Raw genomic sequence first — 16,340 nt, 5'->3', positions numbered from 1 at the left:
GTTTCTCGCCTCTGCGGAGAAACTTGCACCTGCGTGCCGCCGCAGGGCCGGGTTCGGATGTGCCCTGGCATTGCGCCCCCCCCTCCCCCGCGGGGAGGGTCTGCGCTGCCTCGGGGCCCCTGTCTGTGCTGCCGGGAGAGAGAAATCCTTTGGGAAGCTGGGCTGGAAACAGCAACTCTGTGAATTGCTCAGCTTTTCCTAGGCAAGGGCAGGTTTTAGGGAACAAAGGCCCGTACTCGCGAAAGGCGCCGCGGGTCTCGCCAAGGGGTGGGGGGGGGCGCGCGGCTGCGGCGCCGCGCGCGGCTGCAGTGCCGCTCCCGGCCGTGTCCGCCAGGCGGCGACTGTGAGGCGGGGCCCGGCGCTCGGGGGCGCTCTCGCAAGCGACGCCCCCGGGAAAGCGGCGGGGTTTGGGCGCTGCCGGCCTTCCCCCGGAGCGCCCGGGCTGGCCCGGCGCCTGGCAAAACCTCTGAGGGAAAAGGCAAGCAACAGCTGCGCTTGTTCTGCCGTTTCTTTAGCCAGGGACTGGAACACAGACAAAATCAAGGGGCTCTTTGACCTGTGCAGGCTCCGAGCATTTTTCAGCCTTCCCTAGCAGGGCATTCTCACCCTCTGAAAAGCTGAAAGGCTTTAACAGCTGGAGACGCGCCTGCAGCTGTGCAGATTAATGTAGTTTCTTTGAGGAAACGACGGGGAAGTTTTCCTGTTGTGAGCCTAAATACCGAGTCTACTCTGCTTTTTCAATCAGGTGACGAAGCTTATGGAAAAAAAGACCAAAGGCCTCGAGGTGAGTACATTCTACCGAGTTCTGCTTTTCTGGGATCGGTTTGGGAAAATCACGTGAAATTCTAAAAAGCTTCTCTCCGTGTTTTCTAGTTGTTTTTTCAGCCTTGGTCTAAGTTTCCTGTAGAAAAGGGCATAGAATTATTAGAACAGACAAACTAGACCTTCTCGGGAGAGATGGAAGAAAAGGCTGCTGATTGCAGTTCTGCTTTTCTTGTCTTCCCTTCGACTGTCATTTTCTCTCCCCTGCTGTTCAAATAGGCAGCAATTAATTGCTCTGCTGAAGAGTTTGCTGTGCTAAGTGTCTGTCAAATTGACGCCTTCAACTCAAGACAGCACCTGCTCCTTAGTTACAAAAAGTTCCTCCCAGGAAATTTCCAGGCGTGCCCATAAATCTCCTCGCTGTTTGTTTGGGAGAACAGGGTTTTCTCGTCTGTAACAGAATAGTCGTGGCATTTGCTATTGAATGCTGGTGGCAATCTAGTCAGAAGAGGACCCCGTGCTTCACTAATTTTGCCTTTTTGTTGTTGGGGGTGACTTCTTCCCAGGGATGTTCTTCTTGATCCCCCGGGGCAAAGGGAGGTGTCAGCGTCAGGAGCCATCCTAACTGGGGCCCTGGTAGGTCAGTGCTTTTTGTGTGACTGGACGGTGAAGCTGTCTGTGGGAATGACCTGGCTAGTGCTCAGTGTAGTCCTAATTAAGGTGTCTTTTACTCCGTGTTCCCAGGCTCCCTGTTTTCCTTCGGTCGCCGTGGGTGTGCCGGACGCCTCTGGCAGGACTAACCCTGTGGCTTTTATGTCCAACGTGCTGTGCTGTGTGTGCCTGCAGGTAAGAAAAGCTGGGAGTGCAGTCCCTCTGCTTTGATTGCTGTGTCTCTTGGGTAGTGATTTTGGAAGCGGCGCCCGCGCAGAGCGAGGCGTTGGCCGGGCCGGCGCCTGAAGCGCTCGGGGCCGCCGGGCAGGGCAGTGCCCGGCTGGTGGGTGCCTGGCAGAGAGAAGAGCCTGGCCCTGGGAAGGCAGGAGCCTGGTCTCGAGCTGCTCTGGACCGCTGTGGGGATGAGTTTGAAGTTTTGGGATCGCTTGTTTCTGTCCCTACCTTCCCACTGAAAACAATAACTTAAGAAGTTCTCCTCTGGACTGGTCCAGAGAAATTGTGGAGTCTCCATCCCTGGAGATGCTTAAAACACTTTTGCTCAGGCAAAGTTGTGAGCAACCTCTTCTGCCTAATCCCGCTTTTTGAGCAGGAGAGACTGGACTAGATGATCTCCAGAGGTATTGTCCAACCCCCACCATTCTGTCCTTCTGTAAAGGGGCTTTGCACTGCCCTTTGGAACTGTAATCTGTTGATGACCTGTGTTGAGGTCACGCTGCAGCTTGTTACACTGCAGCTTGTCACACTGAATGGCAGCCTGAATAATTTAATATTGAACTGTGATTAATCACAAGATGAAAGCTCAGATAGGCTGGTAAGAGGCAGTGTTCTTTGCTGCAGCATTTCCCACCTGAGGTAATTTTCCTTGTTCTGAAAGTGTCAAGTACAGTTGGGCAATGTACTGCATAGGAAGAAGGGAAAGAATCTCCAAAGCAAATAAATGAACAAAAAAACCCTTTATATTTGCTTGTGCAAGAAGAAGATTGTTATTCCACTCAACCAGGTTTTGAGAGGACAAATTAATTGTTTCTCTGACAACAGTATACACTGGAGGCTGTTAATGATCCCATAGTCTGTGCTAAAGGTTTTAGCTGATTGTGTTTGTCATCAGCTTTTACTAAAGAAAAAGCAAGCCTTCTCGGCTGTGTGGATATTACAGGAACGAAATGATTCCATTCATGTAGATAATGATAACAGAGCCAAACCAAAACTATTGTGAGTGTCCTATGTGGAACAATATACAGAATTTCAAAAGGGATTGTAGTGGTCCCATATACAGAACTAACATACTTCCTGTTCCTTATTTGCTGATCAGGTCATGTTTATCTGCCTGTCAGGACTGTTGGAGCACTGGATGGAGAGCAGGTCATATGAGGAGGATTACGGAGTAAAAGGCAGCTTGTACTGAAGTGCAGGGAAAGTATAAATATTTATATATATTGGCACAGCGCCTGGCCTTAATGCTTAAAATCCTTTGGAGAGCTGTCTGCATATTTACTGTATTAATGATCAAATGCAAGGCTGTGTTGGGAAAGGTCTTCCATTTGGAAGTCAGTAGTTGAGACTGTCTTGCCTATGAAAAAGAGGGAGAATTTTCGTTAGAGGGTGTAGGATTCTGGCTGGTAATAGTCTTAATTCAAGGTATTTTTAGAGAATTGATTTAATACAAGCAGAACAAATGGCCAGAAGTGTAATGAGAGACAAGTTGAAATTAGAAAGTAGATGTGCATTTTGAATGTATTGTCATAGCAACTGATTAAATTCTCCCTCTCTTGCTGTTCTGGGGACCTTTTAAATGTGCTTTGGCTAAATAAAAAGTATTAGACTATTTCAGAGCCAAAAGGTCAGTTCTTGTTGTCTCTTTTGCACTTTAATTCTAGTACACTGATACTTGCTAACCACGTATAACCCTAGATGCAGAATGAGAACTTGGGTTATTAACAATAAACAAGTAAACAGCAGAAAGACTTGACCTTTCTTTTGAATTGCCCTACAGTGTTACAAAATACCAAACAAACCTCCTTCCCCAAAGAAACGCCCCCCAAAATGCCCTAACAACTCACCAAACACAAAATCACCGACAACCAAAAAGCAGAAGTAACAAACATGAACAGCAAGTGGAGGAAGAGTTTGAAAGCGGGCTGGACAGAAGCAGAAGTGTTACTGCCCACTCTTAGGCCACTGTGCTGATTAAATGGGTGTTGTTAGGTTTAGATTAGTAGTTTGTTGTTGTTGGGTTTTTCGGTGGTGTTGATTTTTTTTGTTGTCGTTGTGGGGGATTGTTTGTTTGTTTGTTTTTATTTTGGTTTTTTTTCTGTATTAAAAATCTGGCTCAGTTACTCTCTAGTTCTGGTGTGTTCTCTTTTCCAGGTGGTTGGTGTTTCTGCAGTGTTTGGCACAGGACTGGGGGAGATTTTTACCCAGCTTTCTAAAGCTGTAGATGAATAGGAGAGGTAAGGGGATAACTTCTGGTCCGCGACCCAGTGACCACTTCCTGAAGGTCCTGATTCATGAGTCTGCTCCTTTGATTTGAAGGAGTGCACAGTTGCCATAGCCAAGGTAGCTTAGGGTGTCTAGTATCAGCATAAAAAGCAGCAGTAAAAAGGAACTATTCAGAGATGAATTTTTGTGCTGTTCCGTGAAAAAGTAAAAGCTATCTGTGCCAGCAAGTCTGTGAAGTAATTTTTTTCTTGTAGTTCCATACCAAGTTTTGAATTGTTGCTGTTTTAATGAAGTATGTTCATTGATTTTGCATCCATTGGTTTCAGAATCCAAATCTGGGGAAAAAAGTACTGTCTTTCTGAAATGTCTCTCAAACATGAAAGCCTAGAGAAAACTTTTTTTTGTGAGTAAAAAGAAGCCTCCAGGATGATCCTTATGCAATACAAATCATGTGTTTTTCAGACTGAATGCACTCCCTTTATTCACCTTTTCAGAGAGTATCGGCCAGAATACGAGCGCCCGAGAAAAACACTGGTAAGTGTTTTTAGCTGTTTTACACCTGAACAGTGTATCTTGGGTCACTTTTGTGCACACAATTGCCTTTATGTTGAGAGGGTCTAACATGTCATTTACTAGTCGTACTCACTGTGGGAAAACTCCTGTCCTGAAGGAGTCCACCATTTGCCTTTTTTTTCCTAGATGTGGTGGAGCATATCTTTACAAAACTAAAGATTTTGTAAAACAGATGTTGCTCACTGGTTTAGTGCTAGTATTTGAGCTAATTGTGTGAAAATGATTGGGAAATAAGATTGTGTCTTCCATTCAGATGGACAGAGAGTTCTTAAAAATAAATTTCCAAAGGGATTTGTTGAGACTATCCCTGTATCTTCCTGCACCAGTGAAGAGTACTAGTTTGACTTAGTAAGAAAGACTGAATTGCAGTGCCAAAATCAGTAGCTCTGCTCACCTTGAGTTCTGGCTGTCCAAAGGACAGTTCTCTGCAGGCACAGCTACACAGAGTTTGGCTTCCCGGCGCTGCTGAAAACGTCCTAGAATCCCACCTGACTGGAGGTTGCTTTCCATGCTTAGTCAGAAGTTCTGTGTAACCTGAGTTGAAATGTAAGACCTGCGTAGTGACTTCTGCTCTCTGACTGGGGGACAGGCTGCTGGGTTTGGGTGAGGTTTCTCTTCTCCTGATGTTTTAAATGTTCTCAGAATCCACATGTAAATCTTTGTCTACGGGAGAAAGCTCAAAATAAACAAAAGAGAGAGCAGCTGGAACACTTGTGGAAGGACATGGGCAGCGTGTGTGTGCAGGGCAGCACACTGGCAGGTACCTCCCCAGGAAGATAAAGTTTACTGCAGAAGTTTTCTGAAGAGTTTGCCTTGTGAAGTAGTACAGTGCTTCTTTGTCCTCACAGCAGAAATGTGAAAGCAGCTCCATGTTAGAGGAGCAGGGCTTTAGTTCCTGTGGGATTGGTCACACTCAGCTCGTCCTGTGTCAGTCACAGGTTTGGAAGAAACCCCGCTGTGTAGCTAAAGCAGTGGACCTACTAGAAATAATGAAATACTTTAGAAAAGGCGAAACAGTCAGATCAGAATATGAGAAAGCTCTGCTGTTGGCTGCACTGTTCCTTAGATGAGGCGAGTAGGTGCTGATGGAGTCTGTCCTGTGTCTGGGATCCACAAGCAGCTTTCTGTCCCCTTAGAGCAGGTGTTCATTGCTGGGTTTCTGTGCAGATAGAAACCTTACCTTTAGCAAGCTGCTGTGCTGTGTGTGCCTGCAGGTAAGAAAAGCTGGGAGTGCAGTCCCTCTGCTTTGATTGCTGTGTCCCTTTGGTAGTGATTTTGGAGGGGAATCCCAGAGCCATTTGGTTTGAAGGGGACCTTCAAAGGCCAGCCTGTCTTCCGTGGGCAGGGACACCTTCCACTGTCCCCGGTTGCTCCGAGTCCCGTCCAGCCTGGCCTGGAACACGTGCAGGGATGGGGCAGGCTCAGCTTCCCTGTGCAGTGTGCTCTAATATCTCTCCACTGGCATCCTGAAAAATGTTGTCAGCGTGTTTTGTTGGCCGACGGTAAGCAGGACCTGGGTGAAAAGGACATTCTCTGAGGTGCTGGGAGAAGGAGGACTCGTGCGGGCACCTCCAGAGACAGCGGGAACGGGAGCGTGCTGCGGAGAAGGAAAATTCCAGGGGGTGGGTGCCAAGAAATTTGTCCTTCCCTTGCCCTGTGCTCTGCACTTAGCAATGGGTCAAGTGCAGAAGTTTCCTGGGGACCCTGGGAAATGATGCCGGGTCTGCTAAGAAAAGTGGGGCCAAGGGAGCAGGACCTGGGTCTGCGAGCGTGGGAGAAACAAGGGCCGGGTCATCCTCTGCTTCCAGGAGGGAGGGCAGCAGGAAAGGCCACGGACTAAAGCACTGAAGTGCCGTTCCCCAGGGAGCCCCTGCCCAGCACTGAACTTGCTTGTGCACTTGCTGTCCCTTTGCCAGCGGAGCCGAAGCGTCGGGTGCGGGTGCCGGGGGGATGGAGCTGCCAAGGACAAACTGGGAGGGTGTTTGCGAAGGAAGGGGGGAGAAGGAGCTCTTGATGTGCTTTTTTTACTTCTTCATCCCACAGAATTGCCACGAGAGGAAATACTTCAGAGGGGCTTCCCTCCAGCTAAGCCCTGAATATGCCAGGAGGTTTCAGCCGGGAGGAAAGGAGCTGTGGAAGAAAAGCAGCCTAAAAATAGCCAGCGGGGATCATCAGGTTTTCCAGCCAAGAAGAACAAGGAGAGAGATGAGGGAATCGGGTTCCAATTCCTAATGATTTGGTGGGTGCAGGAATGATTTCTGTGTGTTTTCCAGTCCCTTTTGATTCCTGAGATGATTTTAAAATGATGGCTTTAGCAATCAACTAAATCGGAGATGTTGTTTTTGAGAGGAAATGATGCCAAATAAATGCAGAGTTTTGGGTCAGTTTTTGGGATGATTTGAGTCAGTTTTTGGGGTCAGTTTGGGGTCATTGTTTGGGGTGATTTGGGTCAGTTTTGGGTCAGCTTTTGGGGTGATTGGGGTCAGTTTTGGGTCAGCTTTTGGGATGATTTGGGTCAGGTTTTGGGGTCAGTTTTGGGTCAGCTTTTGGGGTGATTTGGGTCGGTTTGGGGTCAATTTTTGGGGAGCACTGGGTGTTACTGGTGGTTGTTGGGGAGCACTGGGTGTTACTGGGGAGCACTGGGAGAGCAAATGAAAAATAAAGGGAATAAAAAATAACCGAAATAAAAAAGGAAATATAAAATAGAAAAGAAAATTAAAAAAAAAAAAGGCAAAAAAACTAAAAAGGAAATAAAATGAAAATGAAATAAAAGAGAAAAAAAAAACAAAAAACCCCCTTCTTGGGCACCCCGTTTCCTCTCCTCCCCCCCCCCCCCGAACCGTAAATTGCGGGGTCATCACCCCTCAAATGTGAGAAGGGGACCCCAAAATGTGGGTGAGGGAACCCCAGGGAGCCGAAAAAGTGGAGGGGGAGCCGCAGTAAGAAAGCGAAGCCGGGCGGTCGGGCGGCGGGGTGGGGGGGGGAGCCAAGGTGGCGACGCCGGCGCGTGCGCAGTCGTTGGAAAGACGCCGGCGATCACGTGGTAACTGAGGGCAGCCAGGAGAGGGACCGGCGACGCATGCGCAGTGGCTCTCGTGCCGGTGCAGCGCTCCCTGGTCGAGTTAAGGGCCGGTTCCGGCGGCAGGGCGGGACTCGCGGTCTCCCGTCCCTCCCGGGGTGTGTGTGGGGGGAATAACATGAAGATTTTTCGGGGTGAAAGCGCAGAAATTAGCGAGGAGGGACGCTAATTTGGGTAAACCCGGTCCCCGGAAGTAGAGAGCGACCGGAAGTCCTCCAAAGCCCCGGCCCGGAAGTCCGCCAAGCCCACAGTAAAGATGGCGCCGCCAGGACCGGAACGACCACACTAAAGATGGCGGCCCCGGCCCGGAAGTCCGCCAAGCCCACAGTAAAGATGGCGCCACCAGGACCGGAACGACCACACTAAAGATGGCGGCCCCGGCCCGGAAGTCCGCCCCGAGGCCACACTCAAGATGGCGCCGCCAAAACCGGAACTTAGCCGAGGCCACTCTAAAGATGGCGGCGAGAGGCCCCCTCGCTTTAGAGAGGCGTTTATCCTGTTGCCTGACCTCCGCCGCCACCCGGACCCCCGCCCCGCGCCCGCAGCGCCGTCTCGCCGCGCCGCTTCCCGCTGTGGGGACAAGGCGGGGCGCTCGGCGGCGCCGGGCGCGGGCGGCAGGTTCGTGGGCGGCGGCAGGCACCGGCGACGGCGGTCGCCGCGAGGAGCCCAGGCACCGCCCCCCTTCCGCTCCGCTCCGCTCCCGCTCCCGCTCCCGCCCCCGCCCCGCTCGGTCCCGCCGTGGCCTGGAGATGCTGTCGGGGCTGCGCCGCCGCCTTCCCCCCCTGGAAGCGACCCACGGCGGCAGATCCGACGGAGATCGTCCCCGGGGTAACCTGGGCGCTGTGGGGGGGCGCGGCGGTGGGGGGGCGCGGCGGGGGGGCGCGGCCGCTCTTCTGCCTCTCCCGCGGCCATCGGCGACCGCAGGCAGGGGAAGCGACAGGCAAGTTTCTCGCCTCTGCGGAGAAACTTGCACCTGCGTGCCGCCGCAGGGCCGGGTTCGGATGTGCCCTGGCATTGCGCCCCCCCCTCCCCCGCGGGGAGGGTCTGCGCTGCCTCGGGGCCCCTGTCTGTGCTGCCGGGAGAGAGAAATCCTTTGGGAAGCTGGGCTGGAAACAGCAACTCTGTGAATTGCTCAGCTTTTCCTAGGCAAGGGCAGGTTTTAGGGAGGAAAGGCCCGTACTCGCGAAAGGCGCCGCGGGTCTCGCCAAGGGGTGGGGGGGGGCGCGCGGCTGCGGCGCCGCGCGCGGCTGCAGTGCCGCTCCCGGCCGTGTCCGCCAGGCGGCGACTGTGAGGCGGGGCCCGGCGCTCGGGGGCGCTCTCGCAAGCGACGCCCCCGGGAAAGCGGCGGGGTTTGGGCGCTGCCGGCCTTCCCCCGCAGTGCCCGGGCTGGCCCGGCGCCTGGCAAAACCTCTGAGGGAAAAGGCAAGCAACAGCTGCGCTTGTTCTGCCGTTTCTTTAGCCAGGGACTGGAACACAGACAAAATCGAGGGGCTCTTTGACCTGTGCAGGCTCCGAGCATTTTTCAGCCTTCCCTAGCAGGGCATTCTCACCCTCTGAAAAGCTGAAAGGCTTTAACAGCTGGAGACGCGCCTGCAGCTGTGCAGATTAATGTAGTTTCTTTGAGGAAACGACGGGGAAGTTTTCCTGTTGTGAGCCTAAATACCGAGTCTACTCTGCTTTTTCAATCAGGTGACGAAGCTTATGGAAAAAAAGACCAAAGGCCTCGAGGTGAGTACATTCTACCGAGTTCTGCTTTTCTGGGATCGGTTTGGGAAAATCACGTGAAATTCTAAAAAGCTTCTCTCCGTGTTTTCTAGTTGTTTTTTCAGCCTTGGTCTAAGTTTCCTGTAGAAAAGGGCATAGAATTATTAGAACAGACAAACTAGACCTTCTCGGGAGAGATGGAAGAAAAGGCTGCTGATTGCAGTTCTGCTTTTCTTGTCTTCCCTTCGACTGTCATTTTCTCTCCCCTGCTGTTCAAATAGGCAGCAATTAATTGCTCTGCTGAAGAGTTTGCTGTGCTAAGTGTCTGTCAAATTGACGCCTTCAACTCAAGACAGCACCTGCTCCTTAGTTACAAAAAGTTCCTCCCAGGAAATTTCCAGGCGTGCCCATAAATCTCCTCGCTGTTTGTTTGGGAGAACAGGGTTTTCTCGTCTGTAACAGAATAGTCGTGGCATTTGCTATTGAATGCTGGTGGCAATCTAGTCAGAAGAGGACCCCGTGCTTCACTAATTTTGCCTTTTTGTTGTTGGGGGTGACTTCTTCCCAGGGATGTTCTTCTTGATCCCCCGGGGCAAAGGGAGGTGTCAGCGTCAGGAGCCATCCTAACTGGGGCCCTGGTAGGTCAGTGCTTTTTGTGTGACTGGACGGTGAAGCTGTCTGTGGGAATGACCTGGCTAGTGCTCAGTGTAGTCCTAATTAAGGTGTCTTTTACTCCGTGTTCCCAGGCTCCCTGTTTTCCTTCGGTCGCCGTGGGTGTGCCGGACGCCTCTGGCAGGACTAACCCTGTGGCTTTTATGTCCAACGTGCTGTGCTGTGTGTGCCTGCAGGTAAGAAAAGCTGGGAGTGCAGTCCCTCTGCTTTGATTGCTGTGTCTCTTGGGTAGTGATTTTGGAAGCGGCGCCCGCGCAGAGCGAGGCGTTGGCCGGGCCGGCGCCTGAAGCGCTCGGGGCCGCCGGGCAGGGCAGTGCCCGGCTGGTGGGTGCCTGGCAGAGAGAAGAGCCTGGCCCTGGGAAGGCAGGAGCCTGGTCTCGAGCTGCTCTGGACCGCTGTGGGGATGAGTTTGAAGTTTTGGGATCGCTTGTTTCTGTCCCTACCTTCCCACTGAAAACAATAACTTAAGAAGTTCTCCTCTGGACTGGTCCAGAGAAATTGTGGAGTCTCCATCCCTGGAGATGCTTAAAACACTTTTGCTCAGGCAAAGTTGTGAGCAACCTCTTCTGCCTAATCCCGCTTTTTGAGCAGGAGAGACTGGACTAGATGATCTCCAGAGGTATTGTCCAACCCCCACCATTCTGTCCTTCTGTAAAGGGGCTTTGCACTGCCCTTTGGAACTGTAATCTGTTGATGACCTGTGTTGAGGTCACGCTGCAGCTTGTTACACTGCAGCTTGTCACACTGAATGGCAGCCTGAATAATTTAATATTGAACTGTGATTAATCACAAGATGAAAGCTCAGATAGGCTGGTAAGAGGCAGTGTTCTTTGCTGCAGCATTTCCCACCTGAGGTAATTTTCCTTGTTCTGAAAGTGTCAAGTACAGTTGGGCAATGTACTGCATAGGAAGAAGGGAAAGAATCTCCAAAGCAAATAAATGAACAAAAAAACCCTTTATATTTGCTTGTGCAAGAAGAAGATTGTTATTCCACTCAACCAGGTTTTGAGAGGACAAATTAATTGTTTCTCTGACAACAGTATACACTGGAGGCTGTTAATGATCCCATAGTCTGTGCTAAAGGTTTTAGCTGATTGTGTTTGTCATCAGCTTTTACTAAAGAAAAAGCAAGCCTTCTCGGCTGTGTGGATATTACAGGAACGAAATGATTCCATTCATGTAGATAATGATAACAGAGCCAAACCAAAACTATTGTGAGTGTCCTATGTGGAACAATATACAGAATTTCAAAAGGGATTGTAGTGGTCCCATATACAGAACTAACATACTTCCTGTTCCTTATTTGCTGATCAGGTCATGTTTATCTGCCTGTCAGGACTGTTGGAGCACTGGATGGAGAGCAGGTCATATGAGGAGGATTACGGAGTAAAAGGCAGCTTGTACTGAAGTGCAGGGAAAGTATAAATATTTATATATATTGGCACAGCGCCTGGCCTTAATGCTTAAAATCCTTTGGAGAGCTGTCTGCATATTTACTGTATTAATGATCAAATGCAAGGCTGTGTTGGGAAAGGTCTTCCATTTGGAAGTCAGTAGTTGAGACTGTCTTGCCTATGAAAAAGAGGGAGAATTTTCGTTAGAGGGTGTAGGATTCTGGCTGGTAATAGTCTTAATTCAAGGTATTTTTAGAGAATTGATTTAATACAAGCAGAACAAATGGCCAGAAGTGTAATGAGAGACAAGTTGAAATTAGAAAGTAGATGTGCATTTTGAATGTATTGTCATAGCAACTGATTAAATTCTCCCTCTCTTGCTGTTCTGGGGACCTTTTAAATGTGCTTTGGCTAAATAAAAAGTTAGACTATTAGACTATTTCAGAGCCAAAAGGTCAGTTCTTGTTGTCTCTTTTGCACTTTAATTCTAGTACACTGATACTTGCTAACCACGTATAACCCTAGATGCAGAATGAGAACTTGGGTTATTAACAATAAACAAGTAAACAGCAGAAAGACTTGACCTTTCTTTTGAATTGCCCTACAGTGTTACAAAATACCAAACAAACCTCCTTCCCCAAAGAAACGCCCCCCAAAATGCCCTAACAACTCACCAAACACAAAATCACCGACAACCAAAAAGCAGAAGTAACAAACATGAACAGCAAGTGGAGGAAGAGTTTGAAAGCGGGCTGGACAGAAGCAGAAGTGTTACTGCCCACTCTTAGGCCACTGTGCTGATTAAATGGGTGTTGTTAGGTTTAGATTAGTAGTTTGTTGTTGTTGGGTTTTTCGGTGGTGTTGATTTTTTTTGTTGTCGTTGTGGGGGATTGTTTGTTTGTTTGTTTTTATTTTGGTTTTTTTTCTGTATTAAAAATCTGGCTCAGTTACTCTCTAGTTCTGGTGTGTTCTCTTTTCCAGGTGGTTGGTGTTTCTGCAGTGTTTGGCACAGGACTGGGGGAGATTTTTACCCAGCTTTCTAAAGCTGTAGATGAATAGGAGAGGTAAGGGGATAACTTCTGGTCCGCGACCCAGTGACCACTTCCTGAAGGTCCTGATTCATGAGTCTGCTCCTTTGATTTGAAGGAGTGTACAGTTGCCATAGCCAAGGTAGCTTAGGGTGTCCAGTATCAGCATAAAAAGCAGCAGTAAAAAGGAACTATTCAGAGATGAATTTTTGTGCTGTTCCGTGAAAAAGTAAAAGCTATCTGTGCCAGCAAGTCTGTGAAGTAATTTTTTTCTTGTAGTTCCATACCAAGTTTTGAATTGTTGCTGTTTTAATGAAGTATGTTCATTGATTTTGCATCCATTGGTTTCAGAATCCAAATCTGGGGAAAAAAGTACTGTCTTTCTGAAATGTCTCTCAAACATGAAAGCCTAGAGAAAACTTTTTTTTGTGAGTAAAAAGAAGCCTCCAGGATGATCCTTATGCAATACAAATCATGTGTTTTTCAGACTGAATGCACTCCCTTTATTCACCTTTTCAGAGAGTATCGGCCAGAATACGAGCGCCTGAGAAAAACACTGGTAAGTGTTTTTAGCTGTTTTACACCTGAACAGTGTATCTTGGGTCACTTTTGTGCACACAATTGCCTTTATGTTGAGAGGGTCTAACATTTCATTTACTAGTCGTACTCACTGTGGGAAAACTCCTGTCCTGAAGGAGTCCACCATTTGCCTTTTTTTTCCTAGATGTGGTGGAGCATATCTTTACAAAACTAAAGATTTTGTAAAACAGATGTTGCTCACTGGTTTAGTGCTAGTATTTGAGCTAATTGTGTGAAAATGATTGGGAAATAAGATTGTGTCTTCCATTCAGATGGACAGAGAGTTCTTAAAAATAAATTTCCAAAGGGATTTGTTGAGACTATCCCTGTATCTTCCTGCACCAGTGAAGAGTACTAGTTTGACTTAGTAAGAAAGACTGAATTGCAGTGCCAAAATCAGTAGCTCTGCTCACCTTGAGTTCTGGCTGTCCAAAGGACAGTTCTCTGCAGGCACAGCTACACAGAGTTTGGCTTCCCGGCGCTGCTGAAAACGTCCTAGAATCCCACCTGACTGGAGGTTGCTTTCCATGCTTAGTCAGAAGTTCTGTGTAACCTGAGTTGAAATGTAAGACCTGCGTAGTGACTTCTGCTCTCTGACTGGGGGACAGGCTGCTGGGTTTGGGTGAGGTTTCTCTTCTCCTGATGTTTTAAATGTTCTCAGAATCCACATGTAAATCTTTGTCTACGGGAGAAAGCTCAAAATAAACAAAAGAGAGAGCAGCTGGAACACTTGTGGAAGGACATGGGCAGCGTGTGTGTGCAGGGCAGCACACTGGCAGGTACCTCCCCAGGAAGATAAAGTTTACTGCAGAAGTTTTCTGAAGAGTTTGCCTCGTGAAGTAGTACAGTGCTTCTTTGTCCTCACAGCAGAAATGTGAAAGCAGCTCCATGTTAGAGGAGCAGGGCTTTAGTTCCTGTGGGATTGGTCACACTCAGCTCGTCCTGTGTCAGTCACAGGTTTGGAAGAAACCCCGCTGTGTAGCTAAAGCAGTGGACCTACTAGAAATAATGAAATACTTTAGAAAAGGCGAAACAGTCAGATCAGAATATGAGAAAGCTCTGCTGTTGGCTGCACTGTTCCTTAGATGAGGCGAGTAGGTGCTGATGGAGTCTGTCCTGTGTCTGGGATCCACAAGCAGCTTTCTGTCCCCTTAGAGCAGGTGTTCATTGCTGGGTTTCTGTGCAGATAGAAACCTTACCTTTAGCAAGCTGCTGTGCTGTGTGTGCCTGCAGGTAAGAAAAGCTGGGAGTGCAGTCCCTCTGCTTTGATTGCTGTGTCCCTTTGGTAGTGATTTTGGAGGGGAATCCCAGAGCCATTTGGTTTGAAGGGGACCTTCAAAGGCCAGCCTGTCTTCCGTGGGCAGGGACACCTTCCACTGTCCCCGGTTGCTCCGAGTCCCGTCCAGCCTGGCCTGGAACACGTGCAGGGATGGGGCAGGCTCAGCTTCCCTGTGCAGTGTGCTCTAATATCTCTCCACTGGCATCCTGAAAAATGTTGTCAGCGTGTTTTGTTGGCCGACGGTAAGCAGGACCTGGGTGAAAAGGACATTCTCTGAGGTGCTGGGAGAAGGAGGACTCGTGCGGGCACCTCCAGAGACAGCGGGAACGGGAGCGTGCTGCGGAGAAGGAAAATTCCAGGGGGTGGGTGCCAAGAAATTTGTCCTTCCCTTGCCCTGTGCTCTGCACTTAGCAATGGGTCAAGTGCAGAAGTTTCCTGGGGACCCTGGGAAATGATGCCGGGTCTGCTAAGAAAAGTGGGGCCAAGGGAGCAGGACCTGGGTCTGCGAGCGTGGGAGAAACAAGGGCCGGGTCATCCTCTGCTTCCAGGAGGGAGGGCAGCAGGAAAGGCCACGGACTAAAGCACTGAAGTGCCGTTCCCCAGGGAGCCCCTGCCCAGCACTGAACTTGCTTGTGCACTTGCTGTCCCTTTGCCAGCGGAGCCGAAGCGTCGGGTGCGGGTGCCGGGGGGATGGAGCTGCCAAGGACAAACTGGGAGGGTGTTTGCGAAGGAAGGGGGGAGAAGGAGCTCTTGATGTGCTTTTTTTACTTCTTCATCCCACAGAATTGCCACGAGAGGAAATACTTCAGAGGGGCTTCCCTCCAGCTAAGCCCTGAATATGCCAGGAGGTTTCAGCCGGGAGGAAAGGAGCTGTGGAAGAAAAGCAGCCTAAAAATAGCCAGCGGGGATCATCAGGTTTTCCAGCCAAGAAGAACAAGGAGAGAGATGAGGGAATCGGGTTCCAATTCCTAATGATTTGGTGGGTGCAGGAATGATTTCTGTGTGTTTTCCAGTCCCTTTTGATTCCTGAGATGATTTTAAAATGATGGCTTTAGCAATCAACTAAATCGGAGATGTTGTTTTTGAGAGGAAATGATGCCAAATAAATGCAGAGTTTTGGGTCAGTTTTTGGGATGATTTGAGTCAGTTTTTGGGGTCAGTTTGGGGTCATTGTTTGGGGTGATTTGGGTCAGTTTTGGGTCAGCTTTTGGGGTGATTGGGGTCAGTTTTGGGTCAGCTTTTGGGATGATTTGGGTCAGGTTTTGGGGTCAGTTTTGGGTCAGCTTTTGGGGTGATTTGGGTCGGTTTGGGGTCAATTTTTGGGGAGCACTGGGTGTTACTGGTGGTTGTTGGGGAGCACTGGGTGTTTACTGGGGAGCACTGGGGAGCACTGGGGGTTGTTGAGGAGCACTGGGTGTTACTGGGGTGCACTGGGGAGCACCGGGTGTTACTGAGGGTTGTTGGGGAGCACTGGGTGTTACTGGGGAGCACTGGGTGTTACTGAGGGTTGTTGGGGAGCACTGGGTGTTACTGGGGAGCACTGGGAGAGCAAATGAAAAATAAAGGGAATAAAAAATAACCGAAATAAAAAAGGAAATATAAAATAGAAAAGAAAATTAAAAAAAAAAAAAAGGCAAAAAAACTAAAAAGGAAATAAAATGAAAATGAAATAAAAGAGAAAAAAAAAACAAAAACCCCCCTTCTTGGGCACCCCGTTGCCTCTCCTCCCCCCCTCCCCCCCGAACCGTAAATTGCGGGGTCATCACCCCTCAAATGTGAGAAGGGGACCCCAAAATGTGGGTGAGGGAACCCCAGGGAGCCGAAAAAGTGGAGGGGGAGCCGCAGTAAGAAAGCGAAGCCGGGCGGTCGGGCGGCGGGGTGGGGGGGGGAGCCAAGGTGGCGACGCCGGCGCGTGCGCAGTCGTTGGAAAGACGCCGGCGATCACGTGGTAACTGAGGGCAGCCAGGAGAGGGACCGGCGACGCATGCGCGGTGGCTCTCGTGCCGGTGCAGCGCTCCCTGGTCGAGTTAAGGGCCGGTTCCGGCGGCAGGGCGGGACTCGCGGTCTCCCGTCCCTCCCGGGGTGTGTGTGGGGGGAATAACATGAAGATTTTTTGGGGTGAAAGCGCAGAAATTAGCGAGGAGGGACGCTAATTTGGG

The 16,340-nt window shown here is 49.7% G+C and overlaps 2 long non-coding RNA genes across 2 annotated transcripts; both read left to right on the top strand.

The window, feature by feature from the left end:
* The first annotated feature begins 3,751 nt into the window (after positions 1-3,751).
* Positions 3,752-6,838, top strand: LOC135408888 (uncharacterized). Its single transcript, XR_010427924.1, has 5 exons — positions 3,752-3,884; positions 4,336-4,407; positions 5,089-5,660; positions 5,957-6,068; positions 6,490-6,838. It is a non-coding gene; the product is annotated as an uncharacterized LOC135408888 (long non-coding RNA).
* A 7,307-nt stretch (positions 6,839-14,145) lies between these two features.
* LOC135408891 (uncharacterized) lies at positions 14,146-15,313 on the top strand. Its single transcript, XR_010427927.1, has 2 exons — positions 14,146-14,543; positions 14,965-15,313. It is a non-coding gene; the product is annotated as an uncharacterized LOC135408891 (long non-coding RNA).
* Positions 15,314-16,340: the final 1,027 nt, after the last annotated feature.

This window comes from Pseudopipra pipra, unplaced genomic scaffold, assembly GCF_036250125.1.
Source record: "Pseudopipra pipra isolate bDixPip1 unplaced genomic scaffold, bDixPip1.hap1 HAP1_SCAFFOLD_82, whole genome shotgun sequence".
Taxonomy (NCBI): domain Eukaryota; kingdom Metazoa; phylum Chordata; class Aves; order Passeriformes; family Pipridae; genus Pseudopipra; species Pseudopipra pipra.
This window is presented reverse-complemented; position numbering and strand designations above follow the sequence as displayed.